The 7648-nt window shown below is 40.3% G+C and overlaps 1 pseudogene; it reads left to right on the forward strand.

The window, feature by feature from the left end:
* The first annotated feature begins 3539 nt into the window (after positions 1–3539).
* LOC105982600 lies at positions 3540–5293 on the forward strand (annotated as a pseudogene).
* Positions 5294–7648: the final 2355 nt, after the last annotated feature.

Raw genomic sequence — 7648 nt, forward strand, 5'->3', positions numbered from 1 at the left:
CTCAGCTCTTCAGCTCAAGGCTAGTGCCCTACCACTTGAGCCACAGCGCCACTTCCGGCTTTTTTCTTTTTGCTTATGTGGTGCTGAGGAAGCAAACCCAGGGCCTCAGGCATGCAAGGCAAGCGCTCTACCACTGAGCCAACTTCCCAGCCCCGACAGGGGAGATTTTATTGTGACATTTCTGCATATGTATATTCCACTCAATATCACCCCTTCTATCACTCTCCCTTACCCCTTTCCTAAAACAATTTCTTTTTGGTACTGGTGTACGGGGGTAGACTTGTGCTCTATTTTGTTTTATTTTACTCAAGGCTGGCCCTCTGCCACTTAATCCACACCTCCACATTTGGCTTTTTGCTGGTTCATTGGAGAAAGAATCTCTTGGAATTGTCTGCTTAGGCTAACTTTGAACCCAGATCTTCAGACCTCAGCCTCCTGAGTAGCTAGGATTACAGATGTGGTCCTCTGGTGCCTACTTGGTTGTTTTTAATGTACATTGGTTATAGATTGTTGTCTTGGAACTATTATGAGGAATAAGTAATAGGGCCTAGGAGAGTATTTGAATTTATATTTGCTAGGTGCCTGAGGGAAAACCTAGTATAAGATCACCCTAATACTGACTCAGGACTTGAGTTCTCTGACCATCTAGGATGTAGGCTTTCACAGGAGGCTTGTCTGGTCTCCATAATCTTTGGACCCTCTCTTATTGAGGACATAATGGGTGGTTAGGTGTGTCTTGGATGGGTCTAGGCTTTGATATGACTCTTTTACAACTCAAAATTATTCACCTGCAAGTTTAAGGCTAGTAGGAACAACAGATCATCCTTAGACAACAATGGCTTCTATGATCATTTATCTCCAGAATACCCTTTGCTCTAGTAACTTCTATCTATGTTTTTAGCTCCTCTTATTTTTAAGTAGGAATGTCTTTGTTTTATAACACATTAATGCAGCTACCTTTGTCTTTTCAGACAAGAAAAATGAGACCCGTAGAGGCCAAATATTTTGAGAGTTGAGGTTTCTGTTTTGTATCGCTCTCTTTTATGGTTCTGGTATTTGAACTCAGGGCCTAACATTTGCTAGACAGTTGTCTTACCACTAAACATGCCTGCAGCTCTGATTTTTGCTGGTTATTTTTTTTTTTTTTTAGGTAGCATTGTGCTTCCTGCCCTGATTCACATCTGGGTGTTATCTGCTTATGTTAGGCTTCCCATGTATCTAGGATAGCTGGTGCATGCTCCCATGTCGCTTTTCATTGAGATGGGGTCTCCTGAACTTTTCTGGCCTCAAACCATGACCCTCCCAATCTCAACCTCCATGTAGCTAGAATTCTAGGTCTGAGCCACTGGTGCCTAGTTAATTTTTTTTAATCTTCACAAGGGCTTGTTCATATCCTTAAACTAATTATTAGAGACTTTAATGTTTTTATGTTTTCCTCTGATGAGTTATTTCTTCCTGCTTCTGACTTTGGAAGGTTTGTTTTCTTCCATATTTGGTCTGCTAATAGCAATTTCTTACTTGGCAGTACAGTTTGTATATATAATGTGTATGAAATGAGAGAAGGAAGTTATTCTGCAGGAGACAACATACTAAGTGTTTTATAATTTATCTTTATAACAACCCCAGGAAATGGTAGTTGTTGGTGGCTATTGTTTCTCCCATTTTATGTTAGAGGAAAATGAGGTTAAGTAACTTTACCAGGTCATAAAACCAGCAGGTGGCCAAGTCATAGCTCCAAGCCAGGCTCTGACACCACAGCTTTGGATCTAAATGCTCTATCTAAGCAATCTGAAGCTACAGATACGGAGCAAGTGATTATAATTAAAATCATTAGAGATGCAATCATTTAGAACTCAATTTTGATTCAATATGCACAGAAATGATCATTTTGACTCAATGTGCCCAGATGCTATAATATTCATGGCATTGCACGTCAAAGCCACAATTCCAGCAATCTAACCATCTGTGTGTATACACAGCCCCACTCTTCTCCCTTCTACATCAACACAGAGACTGACAAATCCTCAGCCGGGGAACACCCTGGCGGTTCCTTTTCCTGTGTTTCCTGTTTCTTATGGAGCCAAGCTATGTAGAAGAAAGCAGTAGGCTCACTGACAAATTTTGTCAGAAATCTCGGGCTGCATACTGCAATCTATTTTTAAAGTTAAAAAAAACTATGATGAATTTTCTTCAGACTTTGGTCTTTCCTATGGATTTTATATGAACTTGTATGTTCTAGTAGATATAAATGGAGCTTTAAGTTGGACATTAGTGGCTCATGCCTATATCCTAACTACACAAGAAGTCTGAGAACTAGAGGATCATAGTTCACTGCCAGCTTGGATGGAAGAAAGCCCACCAGACTCCATCTCCAAAATCAGCCAAAAAAGCAAGGCTGGAAGTGTGGCTGAACTGGTAGAATGCCAGCTAAGCAAGCATGAGGCCTTGAGCTCAAATCCCAGTCACTCTCCCAACCCCCATCCAAAAATGTGGGCTTCCAAACCAGGCTGCCTAGGTTCAAAATACTGTCAGTTTACTAGCTGTATCTCAGGCAAAATATTTGGCCTCTATAGGTCTCAGTTTTCTCATTTGAAAAGACAAAGGTAGCTGCATTTATCTTATAGTATTGTTATAAGGATCCTTTGAGACTCAGTACAAAGTTTGGCACACAAAGAGTGCCTAATCTTAGTATTTAAATTACTTCTGAATAGTCTTTGACTTTAGGCTTATTTCTTCTGTGCCAAGAATTTTTTGTTGTTAAAATTTCTAAGTGGTTACTATGTAGTTTTGTTTTCGTTTTTGCTTATTTCCACTTGTGCATATTTTTGGCTAAAATTTGTAAATCAACAGTTTCAATGTCTAAGCAGATTTGTGAAACATTTAAGAATATTTTTGAAAGAATAGTGAATTTTTTGCATACATATAAATCTATTAAATCAATTTTGTTAATATGAATTTTCTAGTATTAATCTATTAATCTACTAGATCTCTAAGATAATAACCAGATACATGAATTTTAGATTTAGAACTCCTTTCTTTTGTTCTTTCTTTCTTTTCTTCTTCCTCTTCCTCCTCCTCCTCCTCCTCCTCCTCCTCCTCCTCCTCTTCCTTTTTTTTCCCTGTCATTTCTGGGGCTTGGACTCAGGGTCTGGGTGCTGCCCATGAGATTCCCCCCCCCCCGCAAGGCTGATGCTCTACCACTTGAACCACAGCTTCACTTCTGGCATTTCAGTGATCAATTGATCAGAGTCTCACAGGACTTTCTTGCCCCGGTTAGCTTCAAATGTGGATCTTCAGATCTCAGCCTCCTGAGTAACAGGGTTACAGACATTAGTCACTGACACCTGGCTTGGATTTAGACCTTTAAAGGAAAGAAGACGATCCATGAGACTCTTATTTTAAAATTAATCACCTGGAACTGGAAGTGGCACTTTGGCTCAAAGAGATAGAGTGCTAGTTTTGAGCAAAAATCCTCAGGAGAGCACCCAGGCCTTGAGTTTGAAGCCCCATAACCAACAAAAATCCTGGCCCAATACAGGATGGGGCAGAGGTGGTGGTGTTGGAGGCAGCAGGAGGGGAGCAGGTGGTGTAAATCAGCAGACTTCGAAGAGTTGAGGAATGTGATTTCTAATTTTAGGGTTTCTGAAGCACAAGCATTAGGCTTTGCTGGATGAAATAAAAGTGGACACAAGCATGACCTCCTGAAGAGGGTGCTGCATTTATTGAATCGTGGCTGCTATCCTGTGGTTCAGATTAAAATCCAAGAATTGCATGGACACCAGTGTCCCCGGACTTGAAAAGGACTTTCTGATTCACCAATGATCAAGTCATCTCTTCTCAGTTCGGATGGAACCTGACATAACTGGGGCTGGAATCCACTCGTTGCCTTCCACGTCAGTTACCCCTCACTCACCACCATCTCCTGTTGGTTCTGTGCTGCAGCAACCATCTCTTCCACTTCCTCCTGACCATCCTGAGGTGCAGCTCACAAACTTGCCCTTTTATGATATCCTTAAGGTTCTCATCAAACCCACCAGTTTAGTTAAAAGCAGCATTCCGCCATTTCAAGAGAACTTCTTTAGTTTTGCTCTGACACCTCAAGAAGTTAGAAAGATCCGCATATCAAAACACTCTTTGCCAGGTGGCAGAATAAATTATGGAGTCCAAGTGCAGCTGAGACTTTGCCTGGTAGAGACAAGTTGCCCTCAAGAAGATAACTACCCCAACAGACTATGTATAAAAGTAAACGGATGGCTGTTTCCTTTGCCTGGCTCTGCATCCTCACCTAAAAGTGGGATTGAACAGAAGTGCCCTGGGCGCCCGTTGAATATTACATCTTTAGTTAGATTGTCTTCGGCTGTGCCCAATCGGATTTCTATTTCTTGGGCATCTGAAATTGGGAAGAATCACTCCATGTCTGTATATCTTGTAGAAAAGCTCACCTCAGCCACGTTACTACAGAGATTAAACTGTACTGTTAGTAATCCAGACCAATCCAGAGCACTAATTAAAGAAAAACTTACTGCGGATCCTGATAGTGAAGTTGCTGTGACTAGTCTTCAGGTATCGCTGGTGTGCCCTTTAGGAAAAATGAGGCTGACAGCCCCATGCCGTGCAGTGACATGTACACACCTGCAGTGTTTTGATGCTGCCGTCTACCTACAAATGAATGAGAAGAAACTCACCTGGATTTGTCCTGTGTGTGACCAAAAAGCTGCCTACGAAAATCTGATATTAGATGGGCTTTTTATGGAAATTCTCAGTGCCTGTTCAGAGGTGGATGAGATTGAATTCCAAAAAGATGGCGTTTGGTGTCCAGTGAGGCTGAAGAAAGAAGCTATGCAGGTTCCCAGTCCACCACATGCAAACTTAGAAAGTACAAGTGTCCTTAGTGAAACGTGTCCAGCAATTGAAACCAATAAAGTTCTCAGTATACCTAGTTCAGTGATTGTAGCCAATGAAGCAAGCAAGCAGAAAGTGGATGTTATTGATCTAACAAGAGAAAGCTCTTCTGATGAAAAGGAAGACCCTCCTGTCAAAAAGAAATGCACCTTTACACCAGAAACACAAAGCAGCCCAACCAAAGGGGTTATTGTGCATGAGCCACCTTCTGTAGGGGCGGCTGGTGTGACATCTTTTGATCCTGCTGCTATTCCACCCTCACCGACTGGCCACTCAGTGCCATCCCAACACAGACTACCATCTGTCATCAGATTTTCCAGGAGAACAAAGAAGAAGTGATAGCGATAATGGACCACAGCTTGAAAGGTCTTCTGCTACTGTGCAGCAATGAATACAAAATAAATCATTTGTACTTATGGAATGGAAAACAGCTTGATTATTTTGAGAGAAAATTATGACTGCCTTATTCTATGCTAGTGCCATATTGTCAAGTTTGGATTTTCTTTCCCTTATTCCAGTTGATCCGCAGTGCTGTCCCGCTATGTTTTTGGGTAGTTTCACCTCACCTTTAGCATCAAGCAATGTGTCTGTCACCACCACCTGACCCCACGAAAGCAGTACTCATGTGAGTTCATCCAACAGCAGGAGTGGAAGTAATATTCCTGACATCATCTCATTGGATAAAGGGAGGACACACTTGATTCTGGAAATCATTCATCAAAACTGCTCTTGCTTGGATTTTTGGCCCACAGAAATTATCTTCTTGTTTATTTGTTTTGGAAACTTGATATTTATTGGCACATCAGATAGATTCTTTCACTTTCTGAGAGAGGAACACAGTTGACTCCAGCAAGAAGCGAATGACTTGCAATGTTTTATCATACTCATATGCTGAGCATCAGATACATTCAGCCATGATGATATCTTTTAAGCAGTGGACTTTAGTTTCATACATTACTGGATGATTCTACACATCAGCTTAACCTTTTATAGTGACAATAAACAGCAAAAATGTATGTACATAAAAGTTCAATTTTAATTATAGATGTAATCACCGATTCTAGAATAACAGCAACTTCTGTTTAATCCAGTGTGAAGGGGGAAAATATGAGGAAAGAAGTCTCTACAGAGATTTGTTCCATTTTGTTGAAGCAGTGAAGGTTTGAGAAGTATCTAGAGCTTGGGTCCGCTTTTCTTCTTGAAGATCAACTCTTCATGATCACATCAAAGAAAGTTGTGCATTTTCCTGGTTGTCATTTACACATTGACATTGTTTGCTAGACAGCAGAGTGAAGAGCTGGGACTCAGCTGCTCTTTATTAGTGATTATGTTTAAGAACACTATGCAGATTCTGCCCAGACATAATGTGTAATTTTTGGTAACTGTACATTCTCAGTCTAGAGTTTTCTACAAATGTGGGGCTTGCCTTCTTATGAAAAAACTTCTGTGCAGACTTTAAAATATTTTTTGAGGAAAATGTAGCTGGAATGTTTGTTAGAATATTCATAAATGGTGCATAGAAATACTGATCGTTTGGAGGCAATAGCATGGTTTTATGAGAGATGGGGATAACAAAATTCAGTTTCTTTCTATGAGCTTAATTTGCTCACTTATTATATAGAAGACTATTACACAGTCTTGGTGGAAACTTTTAAATTTTTGGTGGCACAGACTATATTTTAGGTCTATGATCATATATCTTAGTATAATTTCTCTCCAGCAGGGATTTTCAAATTTAAGGTAAAGAAAATGGCAAGTGATTAAGGGCAGCATCAGATCTCCCATTTTCCCCAAATCACAAAAGACAGAAATATTTGGATTTAAGTGAGAAAGGATCCCAAGTCTTATTTCACATCTCCCTGAAACTTTGTTTCTGTGGCTGTGCTGGCTGGACTTTGAAGACCCATTTTCTATGATGTTTGATTTTGAATCCCTCAGAAAACCGAGTTTGACTTGACTTCCTATATCATTTTTTTTCCTTGTGGATTTAGTACTTTCCTTTTTCTGTCACTGTTTTATCCATTTTAAGGCAAAACCTTTTTTTAGTGATTAGTTTAATTGATTTCTCACACGAAGTGCCAGGTAAGGATTCTCTACGTCCAGTTATTTATAACAGGGACATGCTATTTCAAGATGGATGCAACTATTTCAAGATGTTTTTATACTTTCTCAAGTTTTTATGGCCTTTGTGTGCTGTTCTTATGTCTGATGTAGTATGTGGTTTTCCACATCATCTGTATTTGATGCTGTATCTTTGGAAGGTCTGCATATCATGAAGAGTGCTATAGCAAAGCCAGACTTGACTTTTACAGCAGTATTTGACCCACAGTCACCAGTTCTGCCATCTTAGTCAGTAGATTCCAACGCAGGTGACAGCCTTTGTCAAAATACCAAATTTCTTCCCAGTAGGATTTTATGTTGCTGCTGTAACTACAGATTCCATCGTTATTAACTCTGTAATTAGATAAAATAATCTGATTTGTGTGGCACAGTTTGTTAATAAAGAAATGATGTATAGTTATCATTTTGTTATCATTTTGAAACCATAATATTTCTTTGTCTTTAATGAATGCAACTTTTCCTTTAACTGTGGGCAGCCTGACGTGCCCACCCCAAATCAACCTAAAAACCCACAGAAGCAATGGCAAATCAGACTCCCTGTGAAGAGGTGGGTGGCCTCCCAAGACCTACTGATCAGGAAAGCCTACTCTCCCCCAGGGCAGCGCTCTCTCCTGAGGTTGTGTTA

Source organism: Dipodomys ordii, unplaced genomic scaffold, assembly GCF_000151885.1.
Source record: "Dipodomys ordii isolate 6190 unplaced genomic scaffold, Dord_2.0 Scaffold16, whole genome shotgun sequence".
NCBI classification, from domain to species: domain Eukaryota; kingdom Metazoa; phylum Chordata; class Mammalia; order Rodentia; family Heteromyidae; genus Dipodomys; species Dipodomys ordii.